Below are 25,735 nucleotides of genomic sequence, written 5' to 3'. Positions count from 1 at the left end.
TATGGCTTTCAGCTATCAGTTATTTAGCCATCAAAATTCAGTGCTCCCGTACCTGTCTAAACCTTAGTTATAGAAAAGTGGCATTCAGTCCCAGTTATAGTCTTAGTTACGGTTATCATCTCAATTAACATCTTAGCTACAATCTCAATTCCAGTCCTAGTTCAACCAGATCAGAAACTCAGTTTACTTTCAGGATTACCCGACCATAGCATATAGCTATAATCTCAGTCCCTGTCCTAGTTTAACCTTCCCAATATTTGATGGAAAGGTTGGATTGAAATAATAAAGATTTGGAAGTTTCAAGAAGGTGCTTATGTTTTCCTTCCACACCACTATATTGTTGTGGTATGTGTGGGATGGTTGTTTGGTAAAGGATTCCATTGTCAGCAAAGAAAGAAATAGCTTTTGTACTACCGCCTAGTTCATATGTATTATTGGATCTAAAAGATTGAATAGATATGTTGAAATGGACTTTGACCATGGATATAAAGGCCTTAAGAATGGATAGGGCATTTCCTTTGTAGGAGAGGAGATGTGTCCAAGTGATCCTAGTAAAATCATTAACTAATGTAAGAAAATATCTAAAACTATTATAGGTTTTAGTATGGTATGGATCCTAAATGTCTATGTATACTAACTGAAAAAGGATTGTGGTGTGAATGGTACTATGAGGGAAATAAAGTCTATCTAAGTTATCCTAGTGAAATCATCAACTAATATAAGAAAATATCTAAAACTATTGTAGGTTCTAGTATGGTATGGACCCTAAATGTCTATGTATACTAACTGAAAAAGGAATGTGGTGTGAATGGTACTATGAGGGAAAGAAAGTCAATGTTGTCTTGCTTTAGGACAAACATCACAAATGAAATTTTTCTTGAAGGATAGTTTTGAATGCAAAAAGGAATATATTTCATTTTATGGTAAGGCATGTGACCCAATATTTGGTGCCAAAACAAATCCCATTTATTATCAGTTTGAGATGAATTACAAGACGAGACCATTTTTATTTTTAGAAATATGTACATTATTGGATTCAGCAACAGGATGGTGACAGGTACCAAAAATAAAACTAGAAATAGGTGATGAAATAGCAGAAACATAGTAGTATAATCCATTTGATACTTTACCAATTTCCAGTGGTCTCTTCAGAAAAGGGACCTATAAATGACAAGCAGAATTGGAAAATACTGCTAAGAAATTAAGTTGATTAATGAGATGATATACAAAAAGAAGATTGAAATGGAATAAAGGGACCAAAAGGACATTATAAAAAGTGATATCATTTCTCAAATGTAGTGAGCCTGTGGATATCACTTTAACTTTGTATCCATTTCGCAGGGTAATGAGAAAAGGTACAAATAGTAGTTGCAAATCATATAACAAGTATTTGTGACGGGTTATGTGATTTGAGGCTCCTAAGTCTAGGATCCAAGGATTTATTCCTAAGTCATATGAACTATGTATATGATAACCTTCAGAACTAAAAATAGAACTATTTGACAAACCTACAAAATTGGCAAAACCTGATGATTCACCAGCAGCAGTATGTCCAGAAATATGTGGAGAAATTTATGCTTGTTGAAAGAGACTCATAAGATGACTATACTGTTCTTTACTGAAACCATATGGGAATCTTTCTTGAGAAGGTGAAGTATTTGAAGTGGTGGTACCACTGGAGGGATTTTGAAAAGAAAAATCATCACTTGAGCACATGAGATAGTTGATTTCTTGTTCTTTGTGAACTTGAAATCAGCTGGAAATTCATGGAGCCTATAATAGGTTTCAATAGTGTGCCCAGGTTTCTTGTAATACTTTCAAATCATGGACATAGTTTGATTCTTGTTTGAGTTAAATAAGACCTTTTAGTTGTAAGGTCTACTATTGGATGAAGGTGAATACATGGAAGCATGGAAAGAAACTAAATCACTGGAGAAATGAGGAAATCCAAGTTGAGTTTCTTTCTGACTTTTATCTTGTTGTAGGAGCCCATACACTTTACTAATGGATGGCAGAGGTTTCATCATCAATGTGTTTCTCCTCACAGTATTATATGTCTTATTTAGACCACTAAGTAATTGAAATAACTACTAGTCTTGGATAAACTTACTTAATTCTCCATAAGTAAACTCAGGGCTAACATAAGAAGCATTAAGCTCATCCCTGAGACCTCTCATCTTAGTAAAATAAGCAGATATGCTTGAAGATCCTTGGACTGTGTAATTGATCTCTTTTTGGATGTGTATATATCTAGACCTATTTGACTATCCAAACCTATCATTTATGTCTTTCCATACCTCTCTAGCACTAGAAAGGCATATCACACTAATGGCTATGTCTCTAGCAAGGGAATTAATGATCCATTGTTTGACCATGTGGTCACATCTTTCCCAAAATGGGAAATATGGATTGTTGGACTCAGGTTTGGGAAATTGACCATTCGCCATACCTAATTTATTCTTAGTAGACAACGAAGTAATCGTGCCATTTCTCCTTATAGCAAAACTATTTTCATTGAAAACAATAGGAATTGGTTGAGAACTAGGTTTCTCTTTCTGATGCACATAGTATGGATATGATGGGTCCAAAGTAAATTCCTTAAATCCACTACTTGTGGTTGTAGATATACTAGTACTAGCATGCTGAGCGCTACTCACAAGGATTGTCATAATGAAGAAGCTATAGTTCTGATGATTTTACAGAGTATTCGAAGATTACACCTAATATTCAATGAGTGTGAATGAATATAAGTAAAATTCCAATCGTTCCAACACAAAAACAAGGCGTATGGAAAGGAATTACTAGTCTTCTTAAACCTGAAGAAGATAAGGTCTTTCTCAATGCAAAACGATACCTAAACAGCTTCTTCCTCCTGAAAACTTCGAGAAACTCCACACGAGGGTAATATCGGTCAAAGTCACAGATCGAGATATATCAGAAAACCCTATCTGATACCATGTTAAGGTTGAAATCGGGCAAACATTGTAGGAACAAATAATTTGAAACCCTAATTTGTTGAGAGATAAAAGAAGAAAGAGAGAGAAGGTCTTCACATTTCACTAAAAATATCTCAAAGTTGGTTTGAGATAGTGGTCCTCTATGTATTTATATTTTCTACTAATGGACTGGGTCGGGTCTTTGATTATGTTACAAAAACATCAGGCCCAAATTATACAAGAATAGATTGGCCTATATAATTTACTAAGTAATAATATACATCAACCCAAAATAAAGAGTATACAATATATATCATACATGTATCCACTATGTAATTCCAACAGGGTGTGTCGTAGTAAATTTAGTCATAGTTCGGGGGGGGGGGGGGGGTACCAGATGCTTTACCCTAAATAATATTTCATTTATTTTAATTTTTGTAAATGTGTTTAATTATTTACAGAATTAAAGAAAAAACAAGTTTATTCTTTTTAAAATTTATGATCTTAAATAATTCATTAGGTCTATTTTAGGTCAATATTTTTAGGTTTTGACTCTCCTATTAAGAAAATCATTCAATAATGTTAATTAATAAGAGGAAAAATTTCATAACTAGGACCATATTTAGAAGGTTAGAAAATCATATATTTTAGACCATGGGGTGCCATAAGAACCCGATATAAAAGGTTAGAAAATTTTCATTAGGTTAAATAAGAAATTCAAGTTACATCATCTCTATATTAGAAAAAAAACAATCTTTGTGGAACTGATTACAAAAAAAAGATTCTATAAATCAAAACAGGTCTCCAGCTCCATCCTCTGCCGGTGCTCTAGTGCCAAAATTTAGAGATGACAATAAAGATAGGACACCAGGCCCTAAACCTTAGGGTAGTATTAGTAGTTCCCGAACAAACCTTTTTTACCAGAAATATGGCAGAAAACACCAGGGTGTCTGCAGGGCTAGCAGTGATGTATCTTTTGGATGTGACAAGCTAGGCCATAAGGTCAGAGAATGTCTTCAGTCAGGTTCTCAAGGTTAGTATAATCGTTCTTCAGCTGAGTCCGGTTACCCAAATTAGTAGGGTGCCGCTTCCAGTGCCACCAGTAGGCAGCACCGAAACAAGCTTTAAGAACTTTAGTCCCAATAAGATTAGGAAAGTTCTTCTGATATGGTCACTGGTATGTTACAAGTTTATCATTTGCACATTTATACTTTGCTAGATGCAGGAGCTTTTTTGTCCTTTGTAACTCCTTATCTAGCTGTTAACTTTAGAGTCAGTCTCAAAATCAAAGTATCGCCCTTCTCAGTATCTACATCAATGGGTAAATCTATCATAGCCTAATGGGTATACAAGAACTATCCAGTTATGGTATCCCAGAAAGTCACTTCAGCAGACTTAGTAGAGTTAGAGATGATAGATTTTGATGTCATTCTCAACATGGATTGGCTTCATTCATGATATACTTCAGTTGAATGCAGAAACTGAATTGTCCATTTTCAGTTTCCAAATGAACCTGTCCTTAAGTGGAGGGATAATACTTCAGCACTTAGGGGTCAGCTTATTTCTTACCTTAGGGAGAGAAAAATAATATCTAAGGGATGTGTCTATTATCTTATTTGAGTTCAAGACTCTAGTTCAGAGACCCCTAATCTGGAGTAAGTATCAATAGCATGTGAATTTCCTGATGTGTTTCCCAAAGATCTTCCTAGGATTTCTTTCGAAAGGGAAATTAATCTTCAAATTAACCTTCTTCCAGATACTCAGCCCATAGCTATTCCGCCATATAGAATGGCACCTACAGAGGTCAAAGGGTTAAAAGAATAGTTGAAATATCTCCTAGATAAGGGGTTTATCAGACCCAGTATTTCCCTGTGGGGTTCAACAGTTCTATTCGTGCCTAAGAAAGATGGTTCTTTCAGGATGTGTATAGACTACCATCAGCTAAATAAATTTATGGTCAAGAACAAGTATCCACTTCCCATAATCAAGGACTTATTTGACCAACTTCAGGGTGCCAGTTACTTCTCTAATATAGACCTTAGATCAGGCTATCATCAGCTCAGAGTCAGAGAATGTGACATTTCAAAAATAGCTTTCAGAACTCAGTGTGGCCACTTTGAATTCTTAGTCATGTCCTTTGGTCTTACCAATTCCCCAACAGTCTTCATGGACTTGATGAACCGTGTGTTCAAGCATTACTTGGACATGTTCATCATAGTCTTCATAGATGACATTCTTATCTACTCCACTAGTAAACATGATCATGTAGACCATCTCAGAATAGTATTATGGACCCTCAGAGCCTATCAGTTATTCACCAAATTCAGTAAATATGAATTTTGGCTAAGGTCAGTAGCTTTTATTGGCCATTTAGTTTATGAAGATGGCATTAGAGTGGATCCTCAAAAGATCGAAGTAGTAAGAAACTAGACCAGACCCATCTCTCTATTAGATATCAGGAGTTTCTTGGGTTTGGCTGGCTATTATCGATGGTTTGTCAAGGGATTCTCATCTATTGCATCTCCCATGTCCAGATTGACTCAGAAGAAAGTTGAATTCTAGTGGTGAGATTCTTGTGAGAAGAGTTTTCAGGAGTTCAAGATTAGACTCATAACAGCCCCTGTTTTGACTTTACCAGATGGCTCAGACAGGTTTTTGGTATATTGTGATACTTCCAGATTTAGTTTGGGGTGTGTTTTAATGCAGAGAGGTAAGTTCATAGCCTATGCCTCTAGATAGCTTAAGCCCCATGAAAAGAATTATCTAACTCATGATCTTAAGTTAGCAGCTATTGTTTTTGCCTTAAAGATTTGGAGGCATTATTTGTATAGGGTACATATGGATGTGTTCACAAACCAAAAGAGCCTGCAGTATGTGTTTTCTCAGAAAGATATGAACCTACGTCAGAGAAGGTGGTTAGAGTTGTTGAAAGACTACAACATGAGCGTTTTGTATCACCCGGGATAGGCCAATGTAGTGGATGATGCTCTCAGTAGGATGTTCATGGGTAGTGTTTCTCACGTGGAGGATAATAAGAAGAAATTAGTTCAGAAAGTCCATCATCTTACCCGACTAGGTGACCGCTTAGTCAATTCAGCAGGGGGAAGTGTATGGGTACAGATTAGTTCAGAATTATCTTTGGTTTCTGAAGTAAAGGAAAAGCAGGATAGAGATTCCAATCTAGTCACATTGAAAAAGCCAGTTAGAGATCAGAAGGTAAAGGTTTCCCCCAAGGGGAAGATGGTGTGTTACGTTGCCAGGGTCGGTTATGTGTGTCAGGTATAGATGACTTGAGGCAACGAATTCTTCCAGAAGCACATGGTGCACGTTACTCTATTCATCTAAGGGCCACTAAGATATATCGTGATTTGTTGGAGATCTATTGGTGGAGTGGGATAAAGAGAGATATTTTAGAGTTTGTAGCTAAGTGCTCGATGTGTCAGCAGGTTAAGATCGATTATCAAAAACCTAGTGGTTCCATGTAAGAGTTCAGTATTCCTATATAGAAGTGGGAGGAAGTGAACATGGACTTTGTGATGGGTTTGCCTCATACTTGTCATCAGCATGATTCTATTTAGGTCATTGTAGATAGGATGACCAAATCAGCTCACTTCTTACTAGTTCATGCCTCTTATTCAGCTGAGGATTACGCTAAGTTCTATATAAGAGAGTTGGTCAGATTGCATGGAGTTCTATTATCCATTATCTCAGATGGAGGTACCTAGTTCACCTCTCAATTTTGGAAAGCCTTCCAAAAGGGTCTAGGTACCTAAGTTCACCTCTGTACAACCTTCCACCCCCAGAAAGATGGTCAACCAGAAAGGACTATCTAGACTCTAGAAGATATGTTAAGGGCATGTGCCATTAACTTTAAGGGTAGTTGAAATGACCATTTTCCCTTGATTGAGTCACATATAATAACAGTTATCATTCTAGCATTCAGATGGCTCCGTTTGAGGCACGTTATGGGAGGAGATATAGATCTCCCATTGGTTGGTTTGAAGTAGGTGAGGATGCAGTGTTAGGGCCTGGCTTGGTATTTGATGCCTTATAAAGAGTTCAGTTGATTAGGAAAAGGCTTAAAATAGTCAGAGCTAACAAAAGTGGTATACAGATGTGTGAAGGAAGGATCTCAAGTTTGACATTAGTGATTATTTTTATTTGAAAATCTCTCCTATGAAGGGAATAAAGAGGTTTTGCAATAAGGGGAACCTCAATCCCCGATAGGTTGGTCCTTACCGAATTCTCAGCCATTTTGGAAAGGTAGTTTACGAGCTTGAGTTGCCTTTAGACTTAGCTTCATTATATCCAGTGTTTCATGTCTCCTTGCTAAAGAAGTGCATAAGAGACCCAACAGTTGTAGTCCCTATAGAAGGTATAGATTTTTAGAACAACCTCTCTTATGAGGAAATCCTAGTCGAAATTCTTGATTTTCAGGTTCATAGACTGAGGAACAAAGAAGTCCCTCTAGTCAAAGTTCTTTGGCAGAATCAGTTCATTGAGGGAGGTACATGGGATGAAAAAGAAGATAAGCAAACCAAGTATCCTCACCTCTTCTCTGCAAACTCAGACTCAACTCAAGGTAATAGTCTTCCTTAGATTTTCTCAGTTCCATGTTCAGTTACAGTTACAAATTTGGTATTCATTATCGTTGCATATCATCTTCATGATAGTCATGCATTCATGAAACAGTTCAACCATGTACTCATGCATCATATATGCATATTCAGTTTGAAAACTCAGCTTATCAGTAGTTTCAGTTATGTATTTCATGCATCAGATATGCATATTCTGGGTGTAAGCTCAGTCTATCAGTGTTTCTTAGCTTAGGCAGTTTCATTAGAGGATGAATGTTCCCAAGGGGGAGATATTGTAAGACCCCACAAAAAAAATCCTAATCTTAACTCAGTCCTTTAGAGCTTGAAAAGAGGTCTCAGACTTAGAAATTTCAGCTAAGTGTTTACACTTAAAATTATTTTAGCCTTCATAAGTTGGTAGTCCTATTTTTACAACCCTTATGACCTTAAAATATATAGTTTTAGGTTGATTCATGGTTAGGAATGTCAGTAGGTCACTTCGGATGAGTTTGTGATTTTTTGGACCTCGTTGAACCATGTTTAGGTGACCAGAATAGTGGGTTGATACGATCTCAATGCATCGCATCTCCCATTGCTTTGACAGATAATTTCCACCAGCTTTCAGTACAATTTCAGCCAACCAATGCAATGTTGATGCGGTGCGTTGGTTATCGTGTTGATGCCATAGATGCAGCGCGTCACTGGACATGTTTTCAGTCATTAAAATCCTGTATCCAGAGAGGTATTTGGGTCATTATCCCACCCATTTTCATCCCCAAAACATAAAATCAAATGACCCTAGAGGCTAAATTGCAACTTTGTTTCAAATTCTCTCAAATTTACTCAAGAACAAACCCAAGGGCTTTTAATTTCAAGAGCAAATCTTTAAGAACAAACCATCAGTCTTCACGAAACTCTTATGTGAAGTATTCATCCAAGGTTTTCCTTCCACCCTTGGAGTTCAAGAAACTCTTATAAACTACAAGTTAATTGATTTCATGAATTCTATGTGGGATTTAAGTGTATTCAAGATTATGATGTTAATTGTGTTCAAATCAATCATTTATTTCAAGTTTTGTGTGAAATTATTTATCATGCGTGTAGTATCATGTGAATTCATGTTAAAAGACCTTGATTTTTTAATTGGGATTTGAAATTATGATGCCTACATGTTGTTTAGTATCATGTATATAGATTATGTTCCCCAAGTGCTTGATACATTGCTCATATGAATGAAATGTGAAAATCATGACATGCTAGCATATATGCAAGCTTATATCTTACAAGTGTTTGATTAAATGCCACTATGAACAAGTTGTGAGTAAGTGAACATTCTTATATTTTTCAAGTTTATGCCATGCTCTACTTTTTCTGCTATCGAGTCTTGGGGGTACTCAATACCCGAAAATCTAGCTGCTTACCTGGAGTTATAGTAGTTATAGAATAGTTTCAGTAGCGTCATGAACAGTAGTACTCATTAATCAATCACAGTCTTAGTTCAGTATTTAGTTCAGAACTTAATAGTATTCCATCAGTCAGCAGGACCCAGTAAACTCAATTCAGTTCAGTTAGACAACACGATCAGTAATAGTTTAGTCCAGCCTAGTACAATTTAGAAATTAGTTCAGTGTCTATTAAGTTAGGGTAGAATTCAACACCGAGTGAACCCAAGGATAGGGACTCACCTGCTAGTAGAGGGTATGATCCTTAGAAGCAATCCTTGCATTCCAGAACTACATAGCCAGCGTAAGTTGAGACATCAACCTACTAGTTGAGGGTTGGTAAGGTGTTCTACCTACCAGTTGAGGGTACCACCATTCTTATTTAGAGCACCTACCAGATGAGGGTGACTCAACACTTGTCTTTACCCGTGGCATGGTACTGATGTCCTTCCAGCTGGGGTTACAGGTTGGACCCCAATCAGTTCAGAGAGGGGCATGTCGATTAGATGATTACCTCTCTTAATTTTAGTTTCAGTCTTAGTGTAGAACTCAGTTCAGTTCTACAGAACCAAGACAGTCAGATATAGTTACCCAGCTCAGCATAGAACTCAATTTAGTTCTACAGAATTAGGACTATCAGATACAATCTCTCAACTAACAGTAATTCAGTGATCTGTAAACTCAAATATCAGTCATTTAGTTATCAGTTATCAGAACTCAGTATCCAGCATTAATATGATCTCAGTTACAACATGCGTAGTTATGTGCATAGTATTGCGTAATCAATATATATACTGTAGTCTCACGTATACATGTACTCTCATTCAGTTATATTTATGTTACTCAGCCAGTTATTATTTATGCATATGAACCCAGGCATTCAGCCTTACCTCACTTGGCATACTAGTATATTCAAAGTATTGATGCATATCTTTCTTTTGTGCTATGATATCTTATATCATAGGTTTAGACGCACGGGCTCCTAATCGCACTTAGTAGTCTAGCCCATCCATAGCAGACTTAGTGGTGAGTCCTCATAGTTTTAGGACAAAGTTGATATTTTAGTATTCAATATATTTTTCAGTTATTGGAGTTAGTTGGGGGCTTGTCCCATCAACCCCACTTTAAGATAGTTCAATTAGAGGCTTATCAGACTAGATTATTTCAAACAGATGTTCAGATATGAATCTTATGGCAATATCATCCTAATTTCTACATGTTATTATTATTATTATTCAAATATTGTAATAGGTACCAGTCATGGGTTATCTTGTGGTCCTTCGAGATTATGAGCACTATGTGATGTCTGGGGTGCAAAATTGGGGTATTACATAGACCCTGGAGCTTCTCTTTCATTTGTAACTCCTTACATAGCCTTCAACTTCAGAGTAAGTCCTGGAATCTTACCAGAGCTATTTTTAGTGTCTAACCCAGTAGGTGTTTCTATTTTAGCCAGGCAGGTATACAAGAACTGTCCGATCATAATATCTCAGAAAGTCACTTCAGTTGATCTTTTGGAGTTAGGGATAATGGATTTTGACATCATTCTTGACATAGATTGGATCCACGCATGGTATACTTTAGTTTATTGCAAAAACAGAGTAGTTCATTTTCAGTTTCCAAATGAACCAGTCCTTGAATGGAGGGGTAGTACTACAACGCTTAAGGGTCAGCTTTTTTCGTACCTTAGGGTGATAAAAATGATATACAATGGGTGTATTTATTATCTTTTCTAATTCAGAGAATCTAATTCTGAGACTCCAAATCTTGAGTCATTTTTAGTAGTGAGGGAATTTCCAGATGTGTTCCCCGAAGATCTTCTCGGAGTTCCTCTAGAAAGGGAAATTAACTTCAGAATAGATTTTCTTCCAAATACTCAGCCTATCTCTATTCCACCATATATAATGGCTCCAGATGAACTCAAAGACTTGAAAAAATATTTGAAAGATCTCCTAGATAAGGGATTCATCAGGCCTAGTATTTCCCCGTGAGGCACACCAGTTCTATTTGTGCATAAAAAGATGGTTCTCTTAGAATGTGTATTGACTACCATCAGTTGAACAAAGTCACAATCAAAAACAAATACCTACTTCCCATAATTAATGAATTGTTTGACCAACTTTAGGGTGCCAGTTATTTTTCTAAGATATATCTCAGATTTGGCTATTATTAGCTCAGAGTTAGAGAATATGACATTCTGAAAACAACTTTCAAAACTCGGTATGGTCATTTCAAGTTTCAAGTTATGTTCTTTGGTCTCACGAATGCCCCAATAGCCTTCATGGATTTGATGAACCGAGTGTTCAAGAAGTACTTGGACATGTTCATCATAGCCTTCATTGATGACATTCTTGTCTATTCCCATAATGAAAATGATCATGCAGACCACATTAGAATAATATTGGAGACTCTTACAGCCCACTAGTTGTTCACTAAATTTAGTAAGTGTGAATTTTAGCTAAGATAAGTAGCTTTCCTTGGCCATATTATTTTTGGTGATGGAATTAAAGTTGATCCCCAAAAGACCGAAGCAGTGAGAAACTAGCCCAGACCCATTTCTCTATCAGATATCAGGAGTTTCTTGGGTTTTGATGGCTATTACCGGAGATTTTTTGAAGGATTCTCATCTATTGCATCCCCCATATCCAAATTGACTTAGAATAAAGTTAAGTTTCAGTGGTCAGATTCCTGTGAGAAGAGTTTTCAGAAGTTGAAGACTCGACTCATCAGAACCCCAGTTTTGACATTGCCAGATGGTTCAAATGGGTTTTTTGTGTACTGTGATGCTTCCAGAGTTAGTTTGGGGTGTTTTTTGATGCAAAAGGGTAAGGTTATGGCCTATGCCTCTAGAAAACTTAAGCCCCATGAGATAAATTATTCTACCTATATTCTTGAGTTAGCAGCTGTTGTGTTTGACTTAAAGATTTAGAGGCATTATTTGTATGGGGTGCATATCGATGTGTTCACAGGTCACAAAAGTTTGTAGTATGTGTTTTCGTAGAAGGATTTGAATTTGAGCCAGAGGAGATGGTTAGAACTATTGAAAAATTATAATATGAGTATTTTATATCACCCGAACAAGGACAATGTAGTGGCAGATGTTCTAAGTAGAATGTCTACGGGTAGTGTTGCTAATGTTGAGGGTGATAAGAAAAATTTAGTTATAGAAGTTCATCAGCTTGCTAGATTAGGTGTTCATTTGGTTGAGTCAGCTAAGGATAGTATTTGGGTTCAAAATAGTTCAGAATCTTCTTTGGTTGCCGAAGTGAAAGAGAAGTAAGATAAGGATCCTAGTATAGTGTAGCTGAAGGAGTCAGTCAAAGATCAGAAAGTAGAGGTCTTTTCCCAAGGGGGAGATGGTGTGTTATGTTGTCAAGGTAAACCATGTGGTGCCCAGGGTGTACTCTTGGGGCATTACAAACTTGGTATCAGAAGTACATGGTGTGTTACTCGATTTATCAAGGTACCACAAAGATATACCGCGATTTACAGGAAATCTATTGGTGGAGTGGGATGAAAAGGGATATCGCAGATATTGTAGCTAAGTGCTCCACTTACCAGCATCTTAATATTGAACATCAAAAGCCCAGTGGGTCTATGCAGGAGTTTAGTCTTCCCACTTAGAAGTGGGAGGAAGTGAACATGGACTTTGTGACAGGTTTACCTCGTACTCGTTCGCAGCATAATTCAATTTGGGTCATTATGGACAGGATGACCAAATCAGCTTATTTCTTACCTGTCCATACTTTTTATTCAGCTGAGGACTATTCCAAGCTCAATATTAGAGATTTGGCAGGTTGCACGGTGTTTTACTATCTATCATATCAGATAAGGGTACTCAGTTTACCTCTTACTTTTGGAAAGCTTTCGGAAGTGTTTTGGTACTAAGTTCACCTCAGTACAACCTTCCACCCTCAGATAGATGGTCAGGCAAAATAGATTATTTAGACCCTTGAGGATATATTGATGGCGTGTGTTGTTGACTTTAAGGGAAATTAGGATAACTACTTGCCTTTGATTAAATTCACATATAATAACAGCTATCATTCCAGCATTCAAATGGCTCTATTTGAGGCTCTTTATGAAACGAGATATAGATCTCCAATTGGTTGGTTTGAAGTAGGTGAGGCTATGGTAGTGGGGACTAATTTGGTATTTGATACTTTAGAGAAAGTATAGTTGATCAGGGAGAGTCTCAAGGAAGCCTAGAGCCAACAAAAATCATATGCAGATGTGAGAAAGAAAGACCTTGAGTTTGATATTGGTTATTTCATATATCTTAATATCTCTCCCATGAAGGGAGAAAAGAGGTTTGGTAAGAAGGGGAAACTTAGTCCTTGATATATTGGCCCTTACAGAGTTCTGAGTCATTTTGAGAAGGTGGCTTATGAGCTTGAGTTGCCTGCAGACCTAGCTTCAGTGCACCCAATGTTTCATGTCTCCTTGCTAAAGAAGTGCATAGGTGACCCAGCAGTTGTAGTCCCTGTAGAGAGTATAGATATTCAGAATAGTCTCTCTTACGAGGAGGTACCATTCGAGATCCTCGATCATCAGACTTGCAGACTAAGAAACAAAGAAATTCTCTTAGTCAATGTTCTTTGGCAAAAGTAGTACATTGAGGGAGCCACTTGGGAAGCAAAAGGAGATACGTGGGCCAAGAACCCTCATCTTTTCTCCGTAAATTCAGATTCAGCGTAAGGTAACAATCTTCTTAGAATTTCTCTTTTCCATGCTCAGTTTCAACTGCATATTTCTCTCATATCAGGCATGCATTAACAAAACTAGTTCAGTCATATGTCATATTCAGACTCAGTCATGGAATCATATTTTCATTATGTATATTCTGCATGTAATCTCAGTTCCTCAGTGTTTTCAGCTTAACTAGTCTCATTGAAGGATGAATATTCCCAAGGGGGAGATATTCTAACACCCAAAAATCCAAACCAATGTTAGAGTCATGCTCCAAGCTCATGCAAAGTATCTTATGGTACCTTCATAATTTTTCGAGTGAGTTTGATGTATATTAAGGCCTCAAATAAATCCCAGCTATTAGGCGAATCAAAATATCCCTTACCGATTGAATTTGTTAGAAGAATATTGTGATAGTCAACTTCAAATGACAATATCTTTTGTCCTACTAAGAATTTTCCATCTCAAGACCCACCAAACTATACAAAATTGAATTAGCTTTCTAATGATACTAATTTCACCTAAATACGATACTCGGGTGAGGTGTTATGGAACTTTTAGTGAAAAGCAGTAGCCCAATGCAATAAGGCCAAGTCATGGTGATGGCCAAATTCACATTCTTCCTTTTTCAGTGGAACACCATGATAACGCCACGTCACGCCTAGCATAAAATTCATGTTCAATGTGGTACCACAATGGAGCTGTGTCGCGCCAAGGTTCCAGTTTGGAATTGTCTTTTTCCAGTGACACAATGCAATAGGACCGCGTTACGCCATTGGACAAAATATGGATTGTCCTTTTCCAGTGGCATGACACGATAAGCAGTACGTCACACTGGCATGTAAAATTAGGATTTTTAGTTTCGCGATTTAATTTTCCAAGGACCGTTTGGTCTTTTTGCAAGGCCCTAAACTCATCCAAAACACGAAATTAAAACCCTAAAGGGTCATTATGTTCCCCATTACTCATAATTCCTCTACAAGAAACTAATCTTCTCTTAATAACAAACCTTAGCCTTTAAGATTTATGCTCAATTCCTAAGAAAAACCCTAAGAACTCTCATGAATTCATCAACCTAGGATGTTAAATGTTCATCCATGGGCCCCTTCAACCCATAGAGTTCAAGTATGAAATTTAAATTCAAAGTTGTGATCTTTACAAGTTATTGTGATTTAAACCATGAATTCCTGTGAACTTTGATTCTATACCATGTTTACATGAAATTGTTGTGGTTATTAAACCCCACATGTTTAAAAGTTATTGGTCACTGATTTAATTCATAATTAGTGATGTTAGTGTTGAAATTATACTATTACTACTAGCTTTTATCTATTCCCATGCTTAGCTTAAACCATGCATTACAAGTGTTTGATGAAATGCTTACAAGATGAATTTTGAACAATTCTTTCATATTATATCCCCAAAGTTTTAGTACTATCTTGCTATTATCACTATTGAGTCCTGGGGGTTATGAATACCCCAAAACATAGTTGTTTACTTAGTCTTAGTATCTTCAGAATAGTTTCAAAAATATGTTACGAGTATTATCAGTTTAGTCAGTTATCATAGTCAGTTAAACTTAGAACAGTCTAATATTATGAGTTAGTTCAGTTGGGAGTAGGATTTAGCACTGAGGGAGTGAAGGGATGGAGGCTTCCCCTTCAGATATTTAGAGTCGTTAGTAGCAGTCTCTTTACTCCAAAACTACATAGCTGGTGTAGGATATGAGAAGTCACCCATCAATTTTAGGCTTGACTACCTCATAGGGATCACCCGTCAGTTTAGCCTTGACACCCTTAGTCTTTCAGGAGAACATATTAGTGGATCCACACAGCCAGTGTTAGCACCTGTGGCATGGTACTGACACCCTCCCAACTGGGGTCACAGATTGGACCCTAATTTTCTCATATTGGGGCATATAAATTAGATGATACTTCCCACAATCTTAGTCCAGTAATCAACCAGTAATTTAGTATTAGTTTTTCTTAACTATAGCATATAAATATCAGTTATTCAGTTATCAGATTTTTGTTTATAGTTTATATTCAGGACATGTTTTATACTTGGTTATGCATTCTCAGTATTTACATATTTCATACATACTATTCAGTACTTTATGCTAATCATTCAGTCAATTATTACTCATGCACATGAAACCATGCATATCAGCCTACCTCATTGTAAGAACCCGCAAAATTCTTCGCTTAAATTAGTCCTTTAGGCTTGAAAAGGGGTGCCAGACTTAGAATATTGTAGATAAGTATTCAAACTTAGTGTTATTTTAGCCTTCAAAAGTTGGCAATCTTATTTTGCGACCTTTACATCTATTAAATGTTGATATTTGAGTTAATTCATGATCAGGAATGTTAAAAGGTGTTTTCGAATAAGTTTTGGATTTTTTGGACCTTATTTAGATCATGTTTGAGAGCCCAAAAGAGTGGATCAGTGTGATCTCAATGCGTCAATATGATTGTTTTTCCCCAGCTTCAATATAAATTTCAGTGAACCAACACGGACTCGATGTGGTGCATTGGATATCGCATTCAGTTGGGGTTATTTAGGTCTTTTCCCACGCCTTCAGCCCCTAAAACACGAAATTAAGCCTTTTGGAGAGCAATTATACTCATTCATTCTCCAATTTGATCAAGAACAGAACCATAGGTGTATGAAGTGTTCATCCAAGGGTTCCTTCCACCCTTGGAAGCTAAGAAACTCTTTTAAAGTTCATGTAGAGTGATTTCATGATTTCCATGATTTGAATTAAAGTGTATTCATTATTTATTGCAAGATTTATGTAGAGTTAATTGATATGTGTGCTTTATTATGTGAATATATGTTGAAACTCTTAGAATTGTATAATTAAAATTGAATCATGATTCCTACATGTTGTGTTAGTATTATGTGTATATATTATGCCCCACAAGTGTTTGATGAATTGTCCACACGAGTTGAATAGTGAAATTATATCATGTTAGCATGTATGCAAGTTCATATCATGCAATTATTTGCTTGAATGCCCAATGAATGAATGATGACTGAGTAGTAATTACCATGTCTCAAGATTTTGTCACGTCTTTTAAGTTTATGCTATCAAGTCCTAGGGGTATTTAATACCCGATAATTTAGTTTCTTGTCTAGAGCCATGGTTAGTCACAGAGTAGAATTAGTCATGTCTCAATCAGTAGAATTTAGTCAGTTAACGCAATTAAGTAGTATTACGTCAGTCCACAAAACTCAGTGAAATTACGTCAGTCCACAAAACTCAGTGAACTCAGTACTATTCAGTTATACAGTACGATCAGTAGCAGTTCAGTCTAGCCTAGTACAGTTAAGAATTCAGTCCAGTGTCTATTTAGTTGGGAGTAGGATTCAACACCGAGTGTGCCCAGGGATGGGGACTCACCTGCCAGTAGAGGGTGAACTACTTAAAAGTGGTCCTTGCGTTCCAGAACTGCATAGCCAGCATAGGTGGAGACATCAACCTGTCAGTTGGGGGTTAATGAGGTGATCTACCTTCCAGTTGAGGGTACCACTATTCTCATTCAGAGTACCTGCCAGATAAGGGTGACTCAGCACTTTTGCTTACCCGTGGCATGGTATTGACACCCTTCCAATTAGGGTTATTAGACCCCAAATCAGTAAGAGAAGGGGAATGCCTGTTAGATGATTACTTCCCACAGTCTCAATTTCATATTCAATCTCAGTATGGAACTCAGTTTAGTTCCACAGATTCAAGACTACCAAGCACAGCCACTCAGCTCAGTACGGGACTCAGTATAGTTCCACGTAATCAAGACTACCAGATATAGTCATTCAGTTACCAGTAATCCAGTATTCGGTGTTATTATGATCTTAGTATAGTCTTCATATACATATACTTTCATTTAGTCATACTTATGTTATTCAGATACTATTGTTCATACATGAGAACCCATGCACTTCAGCCTACCTCACTGAGCATACCAGAACATTCAAAGTGGTAACTCATGCTTTTCTTTTACGCTATGATGTCTTATATCATAGGTTCATACGCACGGGCTCCAGAGCACCCTTAGTAGTCAGTGTAGTGGTGAGTCCTCATAGTTTGAGTACATAGTTGTTTTCAGTATTTCAGTATTATTTTTAGTAGTCGGGGTTAGTTGGGGTGTGATGCCCCAGAAAAATTTTTCGTTGACATCTAGGACGAAAATGTGTTGAATTCTGTTCTTTATTGTGATTAATAATTTTTCTGTGTGGAATTACTGGATATGTGATCTGTCATCATATAGAGCATCGAATAATCTTTCCAACGATATATGTCTCATCCAAAATAGACACTCGAGCAATGAGTAAATGTGCAAGAAAAAAAATACTGAGCCCAGGCGAATTTTAGGGTCAACTTCAAACGATCATAACTCCTTGTACAAAATGATATGGGTGAGCTACTATATATTAATAGAAATATCTGAAATTCCTCTTTCCAATGAAATTGGTTTCATCCAATTTGGCCATCGGAGAGAAACGTTATGGTCGATCTACTTTATCCTATCAAAACAGTCCACCAAAGGACCGATTTGACATTATTTGATTTTTAAGGGTATTTTGGTCATTCCCACTCCAATCCATCCAGGTAAACCATAGATTTAAGTCCATTAAGAGCATTCTATAGCTCATTTTTCTCCAAAATTTCCTAAGGCTCAAACCCCAACCCTACTACTCCAAATTTCATCCTTCTATGTCTCTTGATTGAACCATAGAAATTTTAAATTGATTTGGGATTCCATTTGATCATGTTAAGGGCTTCGAGAAGCACTCTTTATTTTTGTGAATAAAGTTTCAGAGTCGGATGTTCATATTCATCTTCCATTTTTAGGTATTTGGGGCTTCGAACAAGATTATTCTTTCGATCTTGTGCCCGGTATTTTTGTTGAATTACATTGACATGAGATTTTACATGTTTTACCATCAATTGGAAATATGATTTTATATCTTATATTATTGTCCATGAGCTATGGGATTATGTCATCTGATATGTGTATGATGTTGAGATGGAATTATGTCCAAAAAGTATTTGATTATGAGAGTATGATGATTTAATTTGTTAAGCCTTGATTTATGCTATCATTCCACTATTTCCTTATTATGAATTTATAATTGATATTGGAAATTCTATATCCCTACTGTGGGTTGATGTCTCAAGTACCTTTAAATGAGAGTTGGATGGCAAATTGAGAAATATTGATATTGAAGTTGCAATGAGTCTTGGTATTTTTCGGATGGTTTTGATGAGTTAAATTATTGAAAATATTATGTATTGAGTCTGCATATCCTTGTCCAAATGTCAAGTCGGTTATGTTTCAATGCATTGATACCTTGTTGATGTTGAGGAAGATTAAAATGTTTTAAGCTAAAATGTGTTGAGTTAGGAATCCACAAATTGATATGATTTGATAAATGAGAAAAAGATTTGATTTGGTCTTTATGATAGACCCTTGTGATGTTGTGGTGGATTTCCTAATGCGTTCTGAGCTTGTCAGGGAGTAGTACTTAGCACCGAGAGGGAAATTTGGTATTTCCCTAAACCTATGTGCCACCGTAGGGTTGTTTGATGATGATATTATTGGCCAGAGAGCCCGATTGTGATTATTACAGTTCTAAGGTTGTACTTCCTGGCAAAGAGTATGACGCTCCCGCCAACAGGGGCTTCAAACGTTGGTATTCCACGTAGCTCACGTGGGGTTGTCGGTTATAGAAAACTCCCCTGTCCATAGAGTCATGTTTATTGAAATACCGAGTCACTCCGAGTTTTGATGTGGTAAGTCAAGTTGCCTATGATGATCTATAATGATTTATGAGGTTTTTCTCCTACATTTCCTATCTAAGATGTTATAAGTTGCATGATTCAATGTCACTCAAGCCAGGTGTGTCATTATGGTCCGTATGTACGTTTTTACGAAATTTATGATATTATTTATATTTTACATGCGCCCCCACATACTCATTACGTATCTTATGCTGACCCACATATTTCTCTATGAGCTACATTCTTACCATGATGTAGGTTCAGGTACTCAGCCGCAGCCGCGACAGTGATATCCGAGTCCCGCATCTACGTTCCTTCAGTGGTGAGTCCTCATGGTTCGAGGACCAAGTTGCTATTTTTGGTACTGTTTTTTGTGATCCCTTTGGTCTATTGAGTCAGTTGGGGGTTTGTCCCAATGGCTCGTTGATTTTGCTGTATAGAGGCTATATCAGACCAGTGTATTATTGGGTTGGTTTGTGTATACACATTCCATATATGTACAGTCTAACAATATTCCGTGCCATGTACGATGTGATATGATAGGTACTTATATATATATCCTTAGTGTAGCATTTATGTTATTGTGTTGGAACCCAAGGGTAGTGTTTTGGCTTAAAGGGTTAGCTTGAGGTTATGTGTAGCCTTGGTCACCGTGTGGCATCTCGGGATGATATTTCGGGGTGTAACAAACTTGGTATCAAAGCCTAAGTTTGTGAAGAGTCCTATGGAGTCTGACAAGCCGCATTACGCCACACCTATGATTAAGTGGCTTCAGGACGTTCTAGGAAAAGTCATTTCTTTCTTTCTACAAGAGTCTATCATGCTTACAACTATTTCCTTCTACTATTAATTCATGCATTGTTATGATAGAAAATGCCTCCACGTCGAGCTCGCGGAAATAGCAACTAACCTCAACCCGTTGATCCATTACATGAGATGGTATCCCATGCCGAATTTTGAGCATCTTTTCAGACGCTAGCCCAGGCAGTTACCGCCAATACTCAGGCCAACGCTCCACCTCCGCATGAAAATAATTTGGCAGCAGCACAAATTCGTGACTTTATACGGACGAATACGCCAGAGTTTTATGGGTCAAGAGCAATGAGGACCCGCAGATGCATATTGATGAAATATAGAAAATTATATAGATTATGAACGTGACCAAGGAAGAAAGTATGGAGCTGGATTCTTATCGGTTGAAGGATGTTGCTTATGACTGGATGCAGATGTGGAATAAGGGTAGAGAGAAAGATACCGCTATGGTGACTTGGCAATTATTCCAAGATGCTTTCTTGGATAGATTCTTTCCTTTTCAGTTATGGGAAGCTAAGATAGAGGAGTTTATGAATTTTAAACAAGGCACAATGTCGGTTAAGGAGTATTGTCTTAAGTTTAATCATCTATCAAAGTATGCTCCCAATATGATGGCTGACTCGAGGACTAGTATGAGCAAGTTTCTAACTGGGGTGTCGAGTTATGTGGTGAAAGAATGTAGATCTACTATGATCAATAGGGAGATTGATCTTCCTAGGTTAATGATTCATGCCCAACAGATTAAGTCAGACAATATAAAGGAAAGAGAAAGAGTAAGAGGGATTAAGAAAGTCATATTGGAGCAACAGAGGTCTGGTCAGACTAGATTCTTCGAAGGGAGTCGCCCTCAATTTCAGAGATGTCTATTTATACCTACGCCTTCCTCAGCTAGTGCTCCCGTATATCAGGGCAGGTAGGAGCTCAAGAATAGATCGGTACCTTCCAGGTCTCAAGACAGTGTAAGCAATCGGCCTCATTCTCCTTCGTGTGCTAAGTGTAGTAAAGACCATTTTGGGGACTGTTATATGGGGCAGCGGGGCTGTTTTGGTTGTGGCAAGTTGGGCCACATACTTAGAGACTTCCTGTATGCCAGAAAGCGGAGTTGTGATGCCCTTCCCCAGAGTCAGGCTACCAGTGCCCCGCCTCCTGCAGCTCATCCAGTTCCTCCTCAGGATGCTTCATCTAGTACTGCTGGCGGTCAATGCCAGAATTATTTCTATGCTATACCACCTCATCAGGAGCAAGAGGACTCTCCCGATGTTGTCACTGGTATGCTCCATGTTTTTTATTTTGATGTCTATGTGTTGATGGACCCCGGTTCGAGTTTTTCTTATGTGACACCTCTGGTTGCTGTAAATTTTGAAATGGATCCTGAACTAATTTCTTAGCCTATTTTGGTTTCTACTCCGGTAGAAGAGTCTGTCATTGCTAAGCGGGTGTATAAAAAAGGTCCCATTACTGTCTTTCATCAGGTTATGTATGCTAATTTGATTGAGCTAGATATGGTTGACTTTGATATCATTCTGGGTATGGATTGGCTTCACTCATGCTATGCGTCTATTAATTGTCTTGCTCGTGTGGTCAAGTTTCAGTTTACTGATCCTCAAGTGGTCTGAGAGTTCTGTGATTCCTATGGGTCATTTCATATCCTATCTCAAAGCTAGGAATTTGATTTCCAAGGGTTGCATCCACCATTTGGTTCGGATTAAAGACACTAAGTCTGAAACCCCGACCATTCAGTTAATTAATGTTGTTAATGAGTTTCTTGATATCTTTTTGGAAGATCTCCCTGGAGTACCTCTTGATAGAGAGATAAAGTTCGGGATTGACCTTCTTCTCGATACTCAGCCTATTTCTATTCCTCTGTATCGCATGGCTCCCGCGAAACTTAAAGAGTTGAAGGAGCAATTGAAAGATCTTTTAAACAAAAGCTTTATCAGACCTAGTGTGTCCCTGTAGGGTACACCTGTCCTGTTTGTGCATAAGAAAGATGGTTCTTTACGGATGTGTATTGATTACTGGCAGCTTAATAGGGTTACTATCAAGAATAAATATCTGCTTCCTCGAATTGATAATTTATTTGATCAATTGCAAGGTGCGAGCTACTTTTTGAAGATAGACCTCAGATCCGGTTATCACCAACTTAAGGTTAGGGAATGTGATATCCCCAAGACAGCCTTCCAAACCCGTTATGGTCATTTTGAATTTCTAGTGATGTCTTTCGGGTTAACTAATGCTCCAGCGGTTTTCATGGATCTTATGAACCATGTATTCTGACCATATCTGGATTTATTTGTAATAGTGTTCCTTGATGATATTCTTATTTACTCCCGAAGTGAGGGTGATCATGCGGATCATCTCCGAATCGTGTTGGAACCTCTTCAAACTTATCGGTTGTATGCTAAGTTCAGTAAGTGTGAGTTCTGGATGAACTCTGTAGCCTTCTTGGGTCATGTTGTTTCTTCCGAAGGTATTAGAGTTGATCTTCAAAAGATAGAGGCTATAAAGAGTTGGCCTAGACCTATTTCTCCTTCTGATATCCAAAGTTTCTTGGGTCTAGCTGGTTATTGTCATCGTTTTGTTGAAGGTTTTTCATCTATTGCGTCTCCTATAATCCGTTTGACCCAAAAAAAAAGTGAAGTTCCTGTGGTCCAAATCTTGCGAGAAGAGTTTTCAGGAGTTGAAGACTCGACTCACTTAAGCCCCTGTGTTAACTTTGCCTGACGGTATTGATGGTTTTATGGTGTATTGCGATGCTTCCAGAGCCGGTTTAGGTTGTGTATTAATGCAAAATGGAAAGGTGATAGCTTATGCTTCTAGGCAGCTAAAGCCTCACGAGAAGAATTATCCTACCTATGACCTTAAATTAACTGTCGTGGTTTTTGCTTTGAAAATCTGGAGACATTATTTGTATGGAGTCCATGTCGATGTCTTCACAGACCATAAGAGCTTGCAGTATGTATTCATCCAAAAGGAGTTGAATCTTAGGTAGAGACGATGGTTAGAACTGTTGAAAGATTATGATATGAGCATGCTATATCATCTGGGCAAGGCCAATGTAGTAGCAGATTCCCTTAGTCGGAAGTCCATGGGTAGCGTAGCACATGTAGAGATTGGTAAGAAGGATTTGGCCCGTGAGGTACATCGTTTGGCTAGATTGGGGGTTAGGTTGTTTGGTGATGCTGAAGGTAGTATAGAAGTGCAAAGTGGTTCTGAATCCTCTTTAGTTTCGGAAGTAAAGGAGAAGAAAGACAGGGATCCTACCTTGGTCAGGTTAAAAGAGCCAGTTAAAGACCAAAAGGTGGAGGTTTTCTCCTAAGGGGGAAATGGCATTTTGAGACTCCAAGAAAGATTATGTGTTCCTGATGTTGATAACTTGAAGCAGAGGATTATGGCAGAAGCGCATGGTACGCGATACTCCATCCATCCTGGAGCTACCAAGATGTACCATGATTTGCGGGAAATCTATTGGTGGAACGGTATGAAGAGGGACATAGCAAAATTTATGGCGAAGTGTTCCACATGTCAACAGGTTAAAATAGAGCATCAAAGGCCTAGTGGCATGATGCAAGAGTTTAGCATTCCTACTTGGAAGTGGGAAGAAGTGAATATGGACTTCATAGTTGGTTTGTCTCCTTCTCATCGCCATCATGATTCGATTTGGGTTGTCATAGATCGGCTGATGAAATCAGCTCATTTCTTGCCTGTGCATTCATCGTATACAGCTGAAGATTATGCTAGAATATATATTTGGGAACTCATCAGACTTCATGGAATCCCTTTGGCTATTATTTCTGACAGAGGTACTCAGTTTACCTCTCAGTTTTGGAAATCTTTCCAGATGGGTCTCGGTACCCAAATTCATTTAAGTTCTGCTTTCCATCTGCAAACACATGGTCAGGCTGAGTGGACCATTCAGACTTTAGAAGATATGTTGAGGGCTTGTGTGCTTATTTTAAAGGTAGTTGGGATGAGCACTTAGCATTAATCGAGTTTGCTTACAATAACAGTTTTCATACTACTATTGGAATGACCCCGTTTGAAGCTTTGTATGGTGGAAGGCGTAGATCACCCATTGGTTGGTTTGAAGTTGGTGAGGCTACCGCGACTGGATCGGATGCGGTGTTCGAGGCCATGGAGAAGGTTAAGTTAATTCGGGAAAGGTTAAAAACCGCCCAAAGTCATCAAAAATCATACGCAGATATAAGAAGGAAAGACCTTAAATTTGATGTTGGTGATTTAGTGTACTTGAAATTTTCACCTATGAAAGGGGTGAAGAGATTTGGGAAGAAAGCAAAACTAAGTCCCCTTTACATTGGTCCCTATAAGATTGTGGATCGCATTGTGAAGGTAGTGTATAAGGTTGAATTGCCCGCAGAGTTATCTAACGTCCATCTGCTTTTCCATGTTTCTATGCTTAAGAAGTCTATTGGTGATTCTGTTGGGATTGATCCTTCCGAAAGCTCGGGTATTCAAGATAGTCTTTCATATGAAGAGATTCTGGTTGAGGTTTTTGACTTTCAAGTTCGTAGGCTAAGAAACAAGGAAGTTCCTTTGGTTAAAGTGCTTTCGCGAAATCAATCCGTAGAGAGTACTACTTGGGAAGACGAAGCGGATATGTGCGCCAAATATCCCCACCTCTTTCCTACGAATCTTGAGCATGTCAAAGGTATCGTTCTCTTTTGATTTAATCCTTATTGCTATGTTTATCTTGGCTTGTGTGTTTTCTAAAATATCCAAAAGAATCTAGAATAGAGTATATGCTTGGGCAAGATTATTTTTCTTTATATACTCATTTTTATAGTATTCTTGACCTACCTATCAACATTCGAGGATGAATGTTTCCAAGGGAAAGATGATGTGATGCCCCGAAAAAATTTTCCGTTAAGATCACCGATGAAAATGTGTTGAATTCTGTTCTTTATGGTGATTAATAATTTTTCTGTGTGAAATTTCTGGATATGCAACCCTTTATCGCGTACAACATTGAATAAGCTTTCCAACGATATGTGGATCATCCAAAACGAACACTAGAGCGATGAGTTATGATCATTCCGATCTAACCATGAATAGTGGTGAACAGTAAATATGCAAGAAAAAAAATACTGAGGCCAGGCAAATTTTAGGGTCAACTTCAAACGATCATAACTCCTTGTACATAATGATATGGGTTAGCTACTATATATCAACAGAAATATCTGAAAGTCCTCTTTCCAATGAAATTGGTTTCATCCAATTTGGCCATCGAAGAGAAACGTTATGGTCGATCTAATTCAGCCTATCAAAATAGTCCACCAAAGGACAGATTTGACATTATTTGATTTTTAAGGGTATTTTGGTCATTCCCACTCCAATCCATCCAGGTAAACCATAGATTTAAGTCCATTAAGAGCATTCTATAGCTCATTTTTCTCCAAAATTTCCTAAGGCTCGAACCCCAACCCTACTACTCCAAATTTCATCCTTCTATGTCTCTCGATTGAACCGTAGAAATTT

The sequence above is a fragment of the Capsicum annuum genome, chromosome 9 (genome assembly GCF_002878395.1).
Source record: "Capsicum annuum cultivar UCD-10X-F1 chromosome 9, UCD10Xv1.1, whole genome shotgun sequence".
In the NCBI taxonomy this organism is placed as follows: Eukaryota; Viridiplantae; Streptophyta; class Magnoliopsida; order Solanales; family Solanaceae; genus Capsicum; species Capsicum annuum.
The sequence above is the reverse complement of the archived record's forward strand: the minus strand, read 5'-3'. Positions refer to the sequence as shown.